The sequence below is a fragment of the Balaenoptera physalus genome (genome assembly GCF_965194825.1).
Source record: "Balaenoptera physalus genome assembly, chromosome: 5".
Taxonomy (NCBI): Eukaryota; Metazoa; Chordata; class Mammalia; order Artiodactyla; family Balaenopteridae; genus Balaenoptera; species Balaenoptera physalus.
The window spans coordinates 9171234-9185764 of NC_138884.1; the positions used below are offsets into that span (position 1 = coordinate 9171234).

The 14531-nt window shown below is 41.4% G+C and overlaps 1 pseudogene across 1 annotated transcript; it reads right to left on the bottom strand.

Moving 5' to 3' along the window:
* Positions 1 to 1857: 1857 nt before the first annotated feature.
* Positions 1858 to 6464, bottom strand: LOC309661483 (ferritin light chain pseudogene; annotated as a pseudogene). The gene is made up of 3 exons: positions 6407 to 6464; positions 6190 to 6314; positions 1858 to 3726 (listed from the first exon to the last, which is right to left on the bottom strand). The product of its transcript is annotated as a ferritin light chain pseudogene (transcript).
* Positions 6465 to 14531: the final 8067 nt, after the last annotated feature.

Sequence of the window (14531 nt, forward strand, 5' to 3'; positions counted from 1 at the left end):
CTCAAAAGTAGCTCCTGACCCCACCAACCGTCCTCCTGGAAATGACAGCAACAGGGATGTGTCTACCGCTCTGGACAAAAAAGGCCTGCACAGGTCGTCATCAGAAGCACAAGTCTTCGTCTTGACTTATCAGGTCTGTTTCTTGGGTGGGTTGTCGGGCACGTTGACATAAGGGAAGAGCTTGGGTAGGTGTGTCAGGGAGATGCTGAAGGACCGATCTGGGGCCTTGGGAAGAACCTGAAGCACATTCAGGTGTTGGTGCTGAGGTATCCTCGTGGGAACTGGGCGCCTGGGAGTGTGCGTATGGGCCTCAGTGGCAGGTAGAAAGGCTGGAGAAGAGGAAACGTGAAACTGTAGAGGGGGATCCATCTCTGTAAGATACGCTAGGCAAAGACAAATCCAGCCTTCTTTTTAAGCTTTCCTGCAGCTAAATGGGTGCTGGAAATAGAACACAAGGCCCAAAACACCCAGGAATATTGTTGGTGTTCAGCCAGTTTACACTGATACAGTCAGACCAGTTCTGAAAATATTGGAACACTTGCATTTCAGTTGGTAAAGCAGTTGCTTCCCTGAACCCCCAAGTGCCTTTCACTGCCCTGGATGCCCTGCCCCTCCCCCCAGGACCTCTGCCAGAAGGTCTACAGCTGGCAGAGCCGGAGCCTCCAGAATCCTGCCCCGGTGCCAGGGCCCCCCATCCTTTCTGATGACTGAGTCTAAGCAGGGAGCAAATATTTGCACAACATTCCTGCTGATAAAGACCATGACCCTGGGGACTTCCCTGGTGGCCCAGCGGTTAAGACTCCGTGCTCCCAATGCAGGGGGTCTGGGTTCGATCCCTGGTCAGGGAACTAGAGCCCACATGCTGCATCGAAGAGCCTGCATGCCGCAACTAAGACCTGGAGCAGCCAAATAAATAAATTAATACTTAGAAAAAAAAAAAAAAGACCATGATCACTTGCTGTGTTTTAAGTGTTGAGAGGGTTCCAACCATCGAGGCTTCCAGATGCAAACCAAATTTCTATAATATAGATAGAATCCCCCCACCAATAGGTCTTAAGTTACTTTTAAAAAAAAAGTAAAATAGACATAACAAAATTTACCATTTAACCATTTCTAAGTGTACAAATTCAGTGGCATTAAGTTATTTTTATAGCCTACTACCAAGAATGCAATTTTTATCCTATTCAGACCACTCTCTAAAAAGGATAACTGAGGGCCCTAGGGGTCTGTGCTTTGACTCACACTGTTTGCTTCGCTTAGAATGCCTTGCTCTTTCATCTGCTTATTAAAAACCAAAATATATCTCTTTATGGCCACCAAATCTTCATTCATCTCTCACAGCTGAGACTAAGCCCTGCTTGCTTTACCCTTGGAGCACACGATTTGAAACTCTCAAGAATTTCCACTTCTCCCTTGTATCATCATTTTTTGTGTGTATTTGCTGACACCTCCCATACACGTGTTTCTCAAAGTATTGTTCAGAGATCACCTGTATTCGAATCACCTGCTTTAAAACAATGAAGATTCTCAGACCCCAGGGCCAAAAATTCATTTAACAAGTCTGGAAGAGAGCCCAGAACCTGCATTTTAAACAAGTTCCCTAGGGAACCTTATTCACACTAAAGTTTGAAAGCAAAGCTTTGGACGATTGCTACTAAAGAGTAGGGCTTTGTCTTGCTTATCTTTGCATCTTTCGCAGCACCTGGTGCTCAGTACTCAGTAACCCTTGGATCAGCAGCCTGGTTGACAGTGTAGCAAAAATGTGAATGTGTTTTCTCTTAATCTCTGTGAATCTGACAGCTGGTTTTTTGTGCTTGCTTGTTTTTGCGTGACCAGTGTTTAGTCCTACAGCTGGAGAGCTACTCCCTTCAAGTATTACATTATGTAGCTCAGATGGAGTTAAAGCTGCTCACTGGCTCCAGAGGTAGAAATGTTAGCCAGGCCAGCCTTGGAAGAGTAACAGTTTCTCCTGGGTACAGTGATTTGTGCGTAGGTGTGCATACAATCCAAGCTGAGACAGGGGGGGTCTATCCTAGCACTTAGCTTATTCCAGTAAGCTCTTTTCTGAAGCTGAAAAGGCAAGGGAACAGATTCTCTGCTGGAGCCTCCTGAAAGGAATGCAACTCTGCTAGCGAAAAATAAAAAATAAATAAAAAATCAGGGATCACACACAAAAAATGGTAATTATGGCAGGGTACAGAAGTGTTAACCAACCTTAGTGTGAAAAACATTTTGCAATTTATACAGGTATCAAATCATCATGTTGTATATCTTAAGCTTATATGTCAATAATATCTCAGTAAAGCTGGGGAAAAAAAGAAATCGGGTAAATTTGGGCACTTGACATTTAGAGTCTTCAAATAATATTATTACTTAATATTTTCAAACATCTTATGTGATAATCGTGAAGAATGAGAAACATAGGAAAGTAAGTGACTTGCTTTACAGGCTTTTAGTGAAAAAGTCCTTTGCATACACAAGCCAAAGGTACAGTGGAAAGTGGTATAATACTTCTCATTTTATGCTGACATCTCCAAATGGGCATTGTTCCAGGTCATAGAGAGTAAGCTAAGCTGTTCATGAAAACAGTTCCTGAAATCTACAATTTGTTTGAATTAGGATATCCCTGTTCATCAGGAAATATCTCCAGTCACGTGGCTTTGGGGAGAGATTGCTACCTACAATCTGAGATATTAGACATACTCTTTCTAGTAATAACTCAAACATTTACATTTAAATGGACATCAACTTTAATAAAAAGACAACTTCCACTGAGAAGACTGATATTCTTGGGATCTGGCCTTTTAAAGAAGCACAGAATAGCTAGCACATCTGAATCTCAGGACTGTTTCGAAAACTCTCATGTTCTAGCTCTGGCTCTGATTGCTAATTTCTGATAAAGATTTTTTTAAATTTAATTTTTAGTTTATATTAGAATATAGTTGATTTACAATGTTGTGTTAGTTTCAGGTGTACAGCAAAGTGATTCAGTTATACATATACATATATCCATTCTTTTTTAGATTCTTTTTGCCATATAGCTTATTACAGATTATTGAGTAGAGTTCCCTGTGCTATACCGTAGGTCCTTGTTGATTATCTGTTTTATATATAGTAGTGTGCATATGTTAATCCCAAACTCCTAATTTATCCCTTCCCTCCCCTTTCCCCTTTGGAAACCTAAATTTGTTTTCTATGTCTGTGTGTCTGTTTCTCTTTTATAAATAAGTTCATTTGTATCATTTTTTTTTTCAAAGATACTGGCCCAGCCCAGCCTGGGGACCAGCCAGCCTGCACAGGTGCTTGCCCATCTTCTTGATGAGTTTTACCTGCTCTTCTAGGAAGCGGCTCTCCGGGAAGTCACAGAGGTGGGGTCTGCAGGGGCAGAACCCAGGGCCTGCAGGTGGGAAAGGGCCTGGTTCAGGTTCTTCTCCCCGAGAATGGCGGCCTCCACAGCGTCCTGGGTTTTACCCCATTCATCTTGACACAGCTTCTGCACGTCCTGGAAGAGGGCACCGCCGCCATGCTGGTTCTGCATTTTCAAGAGACGCTTAGGCCCTCGCACTTCTCAGCCTATTCACGGAAAAAGCGGTCCATGCCCTCCGGAGCCACATCGTCGTGGTTGAAATCGAAGCCCAGAGCGAGGTAGGTGTCAGAGGCTTGCAGATGCACGTTGACCAGGCCGGGGACAGTGGCCTCCACCTCGGTGGAATAATTCTGACGAATCTAGGAGCTCGTGGTTGATCGGTAGTAAGGAGTTATCCTCCAAAAATGGTGTTGGCCGGTCCCAGTGGCCGAGGACCGCTGAGTGGCCGATTCGGAAGGTTGTGACCCGAGAAAAGGTTTGAGGGTGCCCAGAGGCTGGAGCAAGGGCGTGGTCCCTGCGTCTGTTCCGTCCAAACACTACTGAAGCCAGAGACAGGTCCGCGGGGCCGCTGAGTGCACTGCTCAAATCCTGCTTTTTTTTACGTAACATTATATTGTATTCATTTTCCATGCTGTTTCGTGATTTCTTGTATTTATAATTGTTTATTTATAATTATTTGATCCTGCACAATGTTGTATTGACAAACATACTGTAATTTTCTTAACTATTCCCCACCTGTTAGAAATGAAGCTTGGCCCAGCATTTTGCTCTTTGCTGTGATGAATATTTTTACACACAGGGATTTTTCAGTTTGGTTATGGGTTTTCAAATATCCATTTTACTAAAAGCAAAGAAAATCTACACGTTTCTTTCAGTACTTCTGCCAAGATGTTAACTTTACCTGACTTTCTTTTCAACCAATAGAGAATCATAGTACACATCTCTGAAAGGCTCCTTAGCAGTAATGTGGTTCTGCTTAACTTCTATAAAATTTCCAAGAGGTAGTCACCCACCTTTAGTCTGATCACTTCCACTGGTTTTAGCATTGCTCTTGCCATATTATTATGGACACATAAAACTAACCTGTGACTTTCTGAGCCAGCCTCTTGGGCTTCCTTATATGAAAATCACTGCCACCCCCGCTCCTGTAACTTCTATCCACTGATTTTAGTTATTTATTTGCCAGTCCTCCTCTTTGTGCTGCTGTCTTTTGTTTCTCTCTCCAGTTCCTCCCCACCCTTTTCCACCCTGCTTTCTGCCCCAGGAGGCCCTGACCTGCATGGCCTGAATCAGCTCTTGGCTGATGGGGTCCCCAGCAAGGATAGAACATTCAGGGTATTTACTTTGCTGGTTGCCTCCCTGCAGGATCGCTTAGAGCTGGGCTGTGTCCCTCCATCAAAGATCACAGATCCTCTCAAGGTGACCTTCTCCACAAAACGTTTTTGCGTTCCTCTTTCTGGGTTTTGTTAACTATTCTCTCACACGTCCCTTCAGGCCCCAGGATACAGCACTGTCCTCGACACTTTCCTCTATGCTTCCCACACTTTTGTAAAGAGTCCCTTTAATCGACCTATTTGGACTATCCTAATTTGAGTGAGCCATCTGTTTCCTGTTTCCTGCTGGGATGTGCCTGACTCACTCTACGTACGCTCTTTTCTTTTTAAATTTATTAAATTAATTTATTTGTGGCTGAGTTGGGTCTTTATTGCTGTGCACGGGCTTTCTCTAGTTGCGGCGAGCAGGGGCTACTCTTCGTTGCGGTGCGCGGGCTTCTCAGTGCGGTGGCTTCTCTTGTTGCGGAGCCTGGGCTCTAGGCGCACGGGCTTCAGTAGTTGTGGCACGTAGGCTCAGTAGTTGTGGCTCACAGGCTCTAGGCGCGCAGGGCTTCAGTAGTTGTGGCGCAAGGGCTTAGTTGCTCCGCGGCATGTGGGATCTTCCCGGACGAGGGCTCGAATCCATGTCCTCTGCATTGGCAGGCGGATTCTTAACCACTGCGCCACCAGGGAAGCCCTACATACACTCTTAACAGACGCAACCAGATTGTCACAAAACTGGAGTTATAATGATTTGCTCTATTGATACTGCTGGTTGAACAGTCCAGAGATACTGGCCTGGCTGATCCGGCTCCCCTCTCGTATTCATCACCGCGTTGCTCAGTTACTGCACAATTCCCCGTCAGAACGAGAAAGAAGCTTCGCTAATGAACTTAGATGGAAACATTCATCCTCAATGGCTAATGAACTAAAAGAGTTTGTTTTGCTTTTTTTTAAAGTTCAGATTTTTATCTCATGAAAATTCTCATATTAGATAAGTATCTGCTCCAGAGCTATTTTAATAATAGCATGAATAGATGGTGTAAGGGCTAGGTGTGTATTTTTCCTTGGTGAATGTGCAACGCGTAGCAGGCTATGGATGAAATAATAGCTCTGGGAATCATAACTTGAAAAAAGAGTCCACCTCTCTGAATGCTCAAGTTATTCCATATCTGTAACAAAAGCTCCTGCAGAAACTGAAGTAATTCTTACAAGCTTTTGGGAACGTTATTTGGCAAGTTACTTTCTGGGTGTTCTCCGTCTAAGTTTTCTTGATATGTTTCTCCTCCTGATTAACAATTGGACTTGTTTTGCTCTTTCAGAAGAGGGGGTGTGTATCAGTAAGGGAAAAAAGGTGTGAAGAGCTGAATCCAGGCCAAGGAAAGCTTGGGTTTCCTCACTACATGTTAGGCAATCTTCTCACTCCTCACTTGCCTTACTTGATCTCATCCATTTGCGTGTTTCCTACTTGTCACAGATGGCTGCCAAATTCGGATCTCTGGCACAGACCTCTCTGAGCTCCAGACCCACAGATACAGCTGACTTCTTAACATCGCCAAGTGGAGATGTCTCAAAATACCTCAAATTCATGACCTTCTTTCCCAAGCCCAGGTTTGCTCCTCTTCCTGTGTTCTCTGCGTCAGAGAATGACACCATCACATCCAGTGACACAAGCCAGGCACCTGTGCATCATCCTTGACACGTGACTCTTCTTCTCACTTCTCACCCACTTTCTCTCCAAAGTGTATCTCAGACACATCCACTCTGTCCTTCTCCAGGGCCATCTCCCCAGTCTTGCTACCATCACCTCTTGCTCTTGCCCAGACAACAGCATTTACGTCCTAACTGGTTTCTCAGTATCCACTCTTCCCATCCTTTCAACTAGTTCTCATGCTACAGTTCAAGTGATTGTTTTGAAATGCAAATACGTTCATGTTAACACACACACACACACACACACACACACACACACAGCTTTCCTCCTTCAATAACACTTCAGTGACTTCTTTTTTCTCTTATCATAAAAGTAAAAAATTTTAACTAGGCCTATGCATCACTGCATGTTCTGGTCCTATCCTACTTCTCCAGACTAATCTTATTTCTGCTCTACCACTTACTAACTCTGTAACCTTGGATTGGTTACTTCTCTGTGCCTTAGTTTTTTCATCTCTGAAATGGGAATAATAGTAGTATCTTTCACTTGGGACTGTTGTGAGGACCAAGGTAAAGTGCTTAGATCTTACTAATAGGTACTCCACAAATGTTAGCTCTCCTTAGCACGTCTTAGCTCTCTTCAATCCCTCTGATGTTTTTGCTCAAAGGTGCCATACTTCCTTCCATCATAGGACCTCTGTATGGCCTGCAAAGCCTAAAACATCTACTATGTGGCCCCTCAATACACAGAAGTTTACTGACACCTGACCTAGGCAATTGATATACTCTTATTGCTATTAAATGGACAGGTAACTATTAGAAAATACATACATTTTAGGGTAGGAGAGGGAAAAAAATCAATAGCTAAGAAATTTGGGTTAGTATTTAAGGCCGTATTAGAAAAGTACATATATTGATTATTCCCTCTGTATAAAAATAAATTTGATGTTCCAATTTTAATCACTATCAGCATAGCTATAATATGCGGGGTGATGGGAAGATAGGTTCTTTGGACAGGTTGCAGTTAGGAAAAAAGACCTTTGTTTCTTTAAGACTAAGGACGGAAACCTTCAAGTCAAGTTCAGTTTACTCCTTCCTTCTTCGGTGTCTCCCCTACCCACAGGGCTTTCAGCTGCCTGGGGATCGCCAGGCGACTAGCTGCTGCTTTGCATACCAGGCTAAAAGAAGCAGGGACTCAGTGTGAGGAGGGATATCAGGTGTAAGTGAGCGAGCTGACTGACTTATGACCCATTCTTGGCCGAGTCAGCAAGAGGGTACTGGATTACAGACGGATTGCCTCAGCCCTGAACAGAAAGGCACGCGTGATAACAGAACCAAGGAAAATGTCAAAGAAGAAAAGACAGTTTTACAGCTAAACAGCAGACAAATAACCGATTGCCTTTTCTGTGTCTCTAGAGTTGGCTGTTGTGATTAAAGTTACCCTTGAAAAAAGAGAGCAGTTAACTTAGGATTTTGCAGGAAATAAAGAATTTCAAGAGGAAGGAAAACTGAGTGTACAGGAAGACCAATCAACAGGTCAAGGGGGGCAGCTGTGAGAATTTTCACAGTTTGGACAGTGTCCTTTTTGTTTAAGGGAGAAGCTTCTTTACTGACTGTTAGTAGCAGTAGTGCCCTAGACCGTAAAAGAGAGCAATCCTCCTTTCCCTTTGCACCATGCATTCTACTGGGTCTGTTCAGTCACCACTGGGTAGGGATGCGGTGGCCGTTCTCACCTAAGCACTGAGCATCCCCAGTAGCAAAGCAGACAGAAATCCTGCTTTTGTGGAGCATGCAATTGGAGCATGCAGGAGAAGAGGACACCGTAAACCCGGAAAATGATTATATTCTATAATATTTAGAGGCTGAGAGATGCAATGTAAAAAATAAAGCAGGAAGGGGTTAGGGGTGAAAGGGTGGGTCTAGCCTCAAAAAGTGTGGTCAGGAGAGGCCACTCTGAGAAGGCGACGCGTGAGCAAAGACTCGAAGGAGGCGAGACACGAGCCCCGTGCATGTCAGGGACGAAGACTCCAGGCAGAGGGACGGAGGGTGCAGAGATGCTGAGATGGTGCGTGCTTGGCATTGTGAAGGGACTCTAAGGAGTGCCAGTGGTTTCAGGGAGGCAAGCAAGGAAGCCTTTAGGAAGAGTATTGGAGGGTTGAGGGGCTGCTGGCCAGATTGTAGAGCCTTATAAGGTTTGGCTTTAACTTTGGGTGAAATGGGTGAAATTCTCTTCTTTAAAGTGGAGATCTGAGACCTAAGATCTGAAATCTACTCCTAAGTCTGCATGCCTTCTGCCACCCTGTTTTGTCCCTAACCATCCCGACCCTCTCCAGAATATCACCGTGACACCAGGGCCAACATTAGGGATGAGAGAAACACTTGCTTCCCGTGTAAAATGAAAGGGGGCACCAAAACTCTCAATACTTACTGATTTTCCTTCTGCCTCAGTCTCTGATACGGCACAATGCACCACTGTTATTGATCCTATCTTTATGTAAATATTGTTATTTTGTTTGTCGTGGGTCCTTTTTTTTTGTTTTTAAGATTGTAAATTAATTTTATTATCTTGTGTGTTGTTTAAATTTATGTATCAACTTGGCTGGGCCACGGTGCCCAGATGTTGATCAAACATTAATCTAGGCGTTTCTGTGAGGGTGTTTTTGGATGAGATTAACATTTTTTTTTTGAATTTTATTTTTTAAATGGCAGGTTTTTATTAGTTATCTATTTTATACATATTGGCGTATATACATCAATCCCAATCTCCCAATTCATCCGACCGCCCCCCTTTCCCCCCTTGGTGTCTATACGTTTGTTCTCTACATCTGTGTCTCTATTTCTGCCTTGCAAACCGGTTCATCTGTAAAATTTTTCTAGATTCCACATATATGCATTAATATACGATATTTGTTTTTCTCTTTCTGACTTACTTCACTCTGTATGACAGTCTCTAGGTCCATCCACATCTCTACAAATGACCCAATTTCATTCCTTTTTATGGCTGAGTAATATTCCGTTGTATATATGTACCACATCTTCTTTATCCCTTCGTCTGTCAATGGGCATTTAGGTTGCTTCAATGGCTATGGTAAATAGTGCTGCAGTGAACATTGGGGTGCATGTGTTTTTTGAATTATGGTTTTCTCTGGGTATTTGCCCAGGAGTGGGATTGCTGGGTCATATGTTAGTTCTATTTTTAGTTTTTTAAGGAACCTCCATACTGTTCTCCATAGTGGCTGTATCAATTTACATTCCCACCAACACTGCAAGAGGGTTCCCTTTTCTCCACACCCTCTCCAGCATTTATTGTTTGTAGATTTTCTGATGATACCCATTCTAACTGGTGTCAGGTGATACTTCATTGTAGTTTTGATTTGCATTTCTCTAATAATTAGTGATGTTGAGCAGCTTTTCATGTGCCTCTTGGCCATCTGTATGTCTTCTTTGGGGAAATGTCTATTTAGGTCTTCTGCCCATTTTTTGTTTGGGTTGTTTGTTTTTTTGATATTGAGCTGCATGAGCCGTTTATATATTTTAGATATTAATCCTTTGTCCATTGACTCATTTGCAAATATTTTCTCCCATTCTGAGGGTTGTCTTTTTGTCTTGTTTATAGTTTCCTTTGCTGTGCAAAAGCTTTTAAGTTTCATTAGGTCCCATTTGTTTATTTTTGGTTTTATTTCCATTACTCTAGGGGGTGGGTCAAAAAAGATGTTGCTGTGATTTATGTCAAAGAGTGTCCTTCCTGTGTTTTCCTCTAAGAGTTATAGAGTGTCTGGTCTTACATTTAGGTCTTTAATCCATTTTGAGTTTATTTTTGTGTATGGTATTAGGAAGTGTTCTGATTTCATTCTTTTACATGTAGCTGTCCAGTTTTTCTAGCACCACTTATTGAAGAGGTTGTCTTTTCTCCGTTGTATATCCTTGCCTCCTTTGTCATAGATTAGTTGACCATAGGTGCATGGGTTTATCTCTGGGCTTTCTATCCTGTTCCATTTATCTACATTTCTGGTTTTTGTACCAGTACCATATTGTCTTGATTACTGTAGCTTTGTAGTATAGTCTGAAGTCAGGGAGTCTGATTCCTCCAGCTCTGTTTTTTCCCTCAAGATTGCCTTGGCTATTCGGGGTCTTTTGTGTCTCCATACAAATTTTAAGATTTTTTGTTCTAGTTCTATAAAAAATGCCATTGGTAACTTGATAGGGATTGCATTGAATCTGTAGATTGCTTTGGGTAGAATAGTCATTTTCACAGTACTGATTCTTCCAATCCGAGAACATGGTTTATCTCTCCATCTGTTTGTATCATCTTTGATTTCTTTTTCAGTGTCCTATAGTTTCCTGCATACAGGTCTTTTACCTCCTTGGGTAGGTTTATTCCTAGGTATTTTATTCTTTTTGTTGCAGTGAATGGGATTGTTTCCTTAATTTCTCTTTCTGATCTTTCGTTGTTAGTGTGTAGGAATGCAAGAGATTTCTGTGCATTAATGTTGTATCCTACAACTTTACCAAATTCATTGATTAGCTCTAGTAGTTTTCTGGTGGCATCTTTAGGATTATCTGTGTATGGTATCATGTCATCTGCAAACAGTGACAGTTTTACTTCTTCTTTTCCATTTGGATTCCTTTTATTTCTTTTTCTTCTCTGATTGCCATGGCTAGGACTTCCAAAGCTATGTTGAATAATAGTGGCAAGAGTGGACATCCTTGTCTTGTTCCTGATCTTAGAGGAAATACTTTCAGTTTTTCACCATTGAGAATGATATTTGCTGTGGGTTTGTTGTATATGGCCTTTATTATGTTGAGGTAGGTTCCCTCTATGCCCATGTTCTGGAGAGTTTTTATCATAATTAGGTGTTGAATTTTGTCAGAAGCTCTTTCTGCATCTATTGAGATGATCATATGGCTTTTATTCTTCAGTTTGTTAATATGGTGTATCACATTGATTGATTTGCGTATATTGAAGAATCCTTGCATCCCTGGGATAAATCCCACTTGATCATGGTGTATGATCCTTTTAATGTGTTGTTGGATTCTGTTTGCTAGTATTTTGTTGAGAATTTTTGCATCTATATTCATCAGTGATATTGTTCTTTAATTTTCATTTTTGTAGTATCTTTGTCTGGTTTAGGTATCAGGGTGATGGTGGCCTCAGAGAATGAGTTTGGGAGTGTTCCTTCCTCTTCAATTTTTTGGAAGAGTTTGAGAAGCATGGGTGTTAGCTCTTCTCTAAATGTTTGATAGAATTCACCTGTGAAGCCATCTGGTCCTGAACTTTTGTTTGTTGGAAAATTTTTAATCATAGTTTCACTTTCATTACTTGTGATAGATCTGTTCATATTTTCTATTTTCAGTCTTGGAAGGTTATACCTTTCTAACAATTTGTCCATATCTTCCAGATTGTCCATTTTATTGGCATAGAGTTTCTTGTAGTAGTCTCTTAGGATGCTCTGTATTTCTGTGGTGTCTGTTATAACTTCTCCTTTTTCATTTCTAATTTTATTGACTTGGGCCCTCTCCCTCTTTTTTTTGATGAGTCTGGATAAAGGTTTATCAATTTTGTTTATCTTCGCAAAGAACCAGCATTTAGTTTTATTGATCTTTGCTATTGTTTTCTTTGTTTCTATTTCATTTATTTCTGCTCTGATCTTTATGATTTTTTTCCTTCTACTAACTTTGGGTTTCATTTGTTCTTCTTTCTCTAGTTCCTTAAGGTGTAAGGTTAGATTGTTTATTTGAGATGTTTCTTGAGGTAGGATTGTATTGCTATAAACTCCCCTCTTAGAACTGCTTTTGCTGCATTCCACAGGTTTTGGATCATCATGTTTTCGTTGTCATTTTTCTCTAGGTATTTCTTGATTTCCTCTTTGATTTCTTCAGTGATCTCTTGGTTTTTTAGTAACATATAGTTTAGGCTCCATGTGATTGTGTTTTTTACATTTTTTTCCCTTTAATGTATTTCTAATCTCATAGCCTTGTGGTCAGCAAATATGCTTGCCATGATTTCAATTTTCTTAAATTTACCAAGGCTTGATTTGTGACCCAAGATGTGATCTATCCTGGAGAACGTTCCATGTGCACTTGAGAAGAAAGTGTAATCTGCTGTTTTCAGATGGAATGTCCTATAACTATCAATTAAATCTGTCTGGTCTATTGTGTCATTTAAAGCTTGTGTTTCCTTATTAATTTTCTGTCTGGATGGTCTATCCATTGGTGTAAGGTGTTAAAAGTCCCCCACTATTATTGTGTTACTGTCGATTTCCTCTTTTATAGCTGTTAGCAGTTGCCTTATGTATTGAGGTGCTCCTTTGTTGGGTGCATTTATATTTGTAATTGTTATACCTTCTTTTTGGATTGATCCCTTGATCATTATGTAGTGTCCTTCCTTGTCTCTTGTAACATTCTTTATTTTAAAGTCTATTTTATCTGATATGAGTATTGCTACTCCAGCTTTCTTTTGATTTCCATTTGCATGGAATATCTTTTTCCATCCCCTCACTTTCAGTCTGTATGTGTCCCTAGGTCTGAAGTGGGTCTTTTGTAGACAGCATATATATGGGTCTTGTTTTTGTATCCATTCAGCAACCTGTGTCTTTTGTTTGGAGCATTTAATCCATTCACGTTTAAGGTAATTATCAATATGTATGTTCCTATGACCATTTTCTTAATTGTTTTGGGTTTGTTTTCGTAGGTCCTTCTCATCTCTTGTGTTTCCCACTTAGAGAAGTTCCTTTAGCATTTGTTGTAGAGCTGGTTTGTTGGTGTTGAATTCTCTTAGCTTTTGCTTGTCTGTAAAGCTTTTGATTTCTCCATCGAATCTGAATGAGATCCTTGCCGGGTAGAATAATCTTGGCTGTAGGTTCTTCCCTTTCATCACTTTAAGTATATCATGCCACTCCCTTCTGGCTTGTAGAGTTTCTGCTGAGAAATCAGCTGTTAACCTTGTGGGAGTTCCCTTGTACGTTATTTGTTATTTTTCTGTTGTTGCTTTTTTTTTCCTTAAATAAATTTATTTTATTTATTTATTTTATTTTTTGGCTGCATTGGGACTTCGTTGCTGCATGTGGGCTTTCTCTAGTTGCAGCGAGCGGGGGCTACTCTTTGTTGCGGTGTACGGGCTTCTTATTGCAGTGGCTTCTCTTGTTGCGGATTACAGGCTCTAGGGGCGTAGGCTTCAGTAGTTGTGGCACGTGGGCTCAGTAGTTGTGGCTCACAGGCTCTAGAGTGCAGGCTCAGTAGTTGTGGTGCACAGGCTTAGTTACTCCACGACATGTGAGCTCTTGCTGGACCAGGGCTCAAACACATGTCCCCTGCATTGGCAGGTGGATTCTTAACCACTGTGCCACCAGAGAAGTCCCTCCCTTATTGCTTTTAATAATTTTTATTTGTCTTTAATTTTTGTCAGTTTGATTACTATGTGTCTCGGCATGTTTCTCCTTGGGTTTATCCTGCTTGGGCATCTCTGTGCTTCCTGGACTTGGGTAGCTGTTTCCTTTCCCATGTTAGGGAAGTTTTTGACTATAATCTCTTCAAATATTTTCTCTGGTCCTTTCTCTCCCTCTTCTCCTTCTGGGACCCCTATAGTGTGAATGTTGGTGCGTTTAATGTTGTCCCAGAGGTCTCTTAGGCTGTCTTCATTTCTTTTCATTCTTTTTTCTTTATTCTGTTCCGCAGCAGTGAATTCCACCATTCTGTCTTCCAGGTCACTTATCCGTTCTTCTGCCTCAGTTATTCTGCTATTGATTCCTCCTAGTGTAGTTTTCATTTCAGTTATTGTATTGTTCATCTCTCTTTGTTTGTTCTTTAATTCTTCTAGGTCTTTGTTAATCATTTCTTGCATCTTCTCGATCTTTGCCTCCATTCTTTTTCCGAGGTCCTGGATCATCTTCACTGTCATTATTCTGAATTCTTATTCTGGAAGGTTGCCCATCTCCACTTCATTGAGTTGTTTTTCTAGGGTTTTATCTTGTTCCTTCACCTGGCACATAGCCCTCTGACTTTTCATCTTGTCTGTCTTTCTGTGAATGTGGTTTTTGGTCCACAGGCTGCAGGACTGTCGTTCTTCTTGCTTCTGCTCCGTCGTGGGTCGTTGTCATTATTTTTGATTTTTAAAAATACTGCATTAAAATATTATTTGATTGGCTGAGTGTTTTCGGCACCCCTTCCCCTTAAATGTTGTGGCCAAGGCGAGTGCCTCA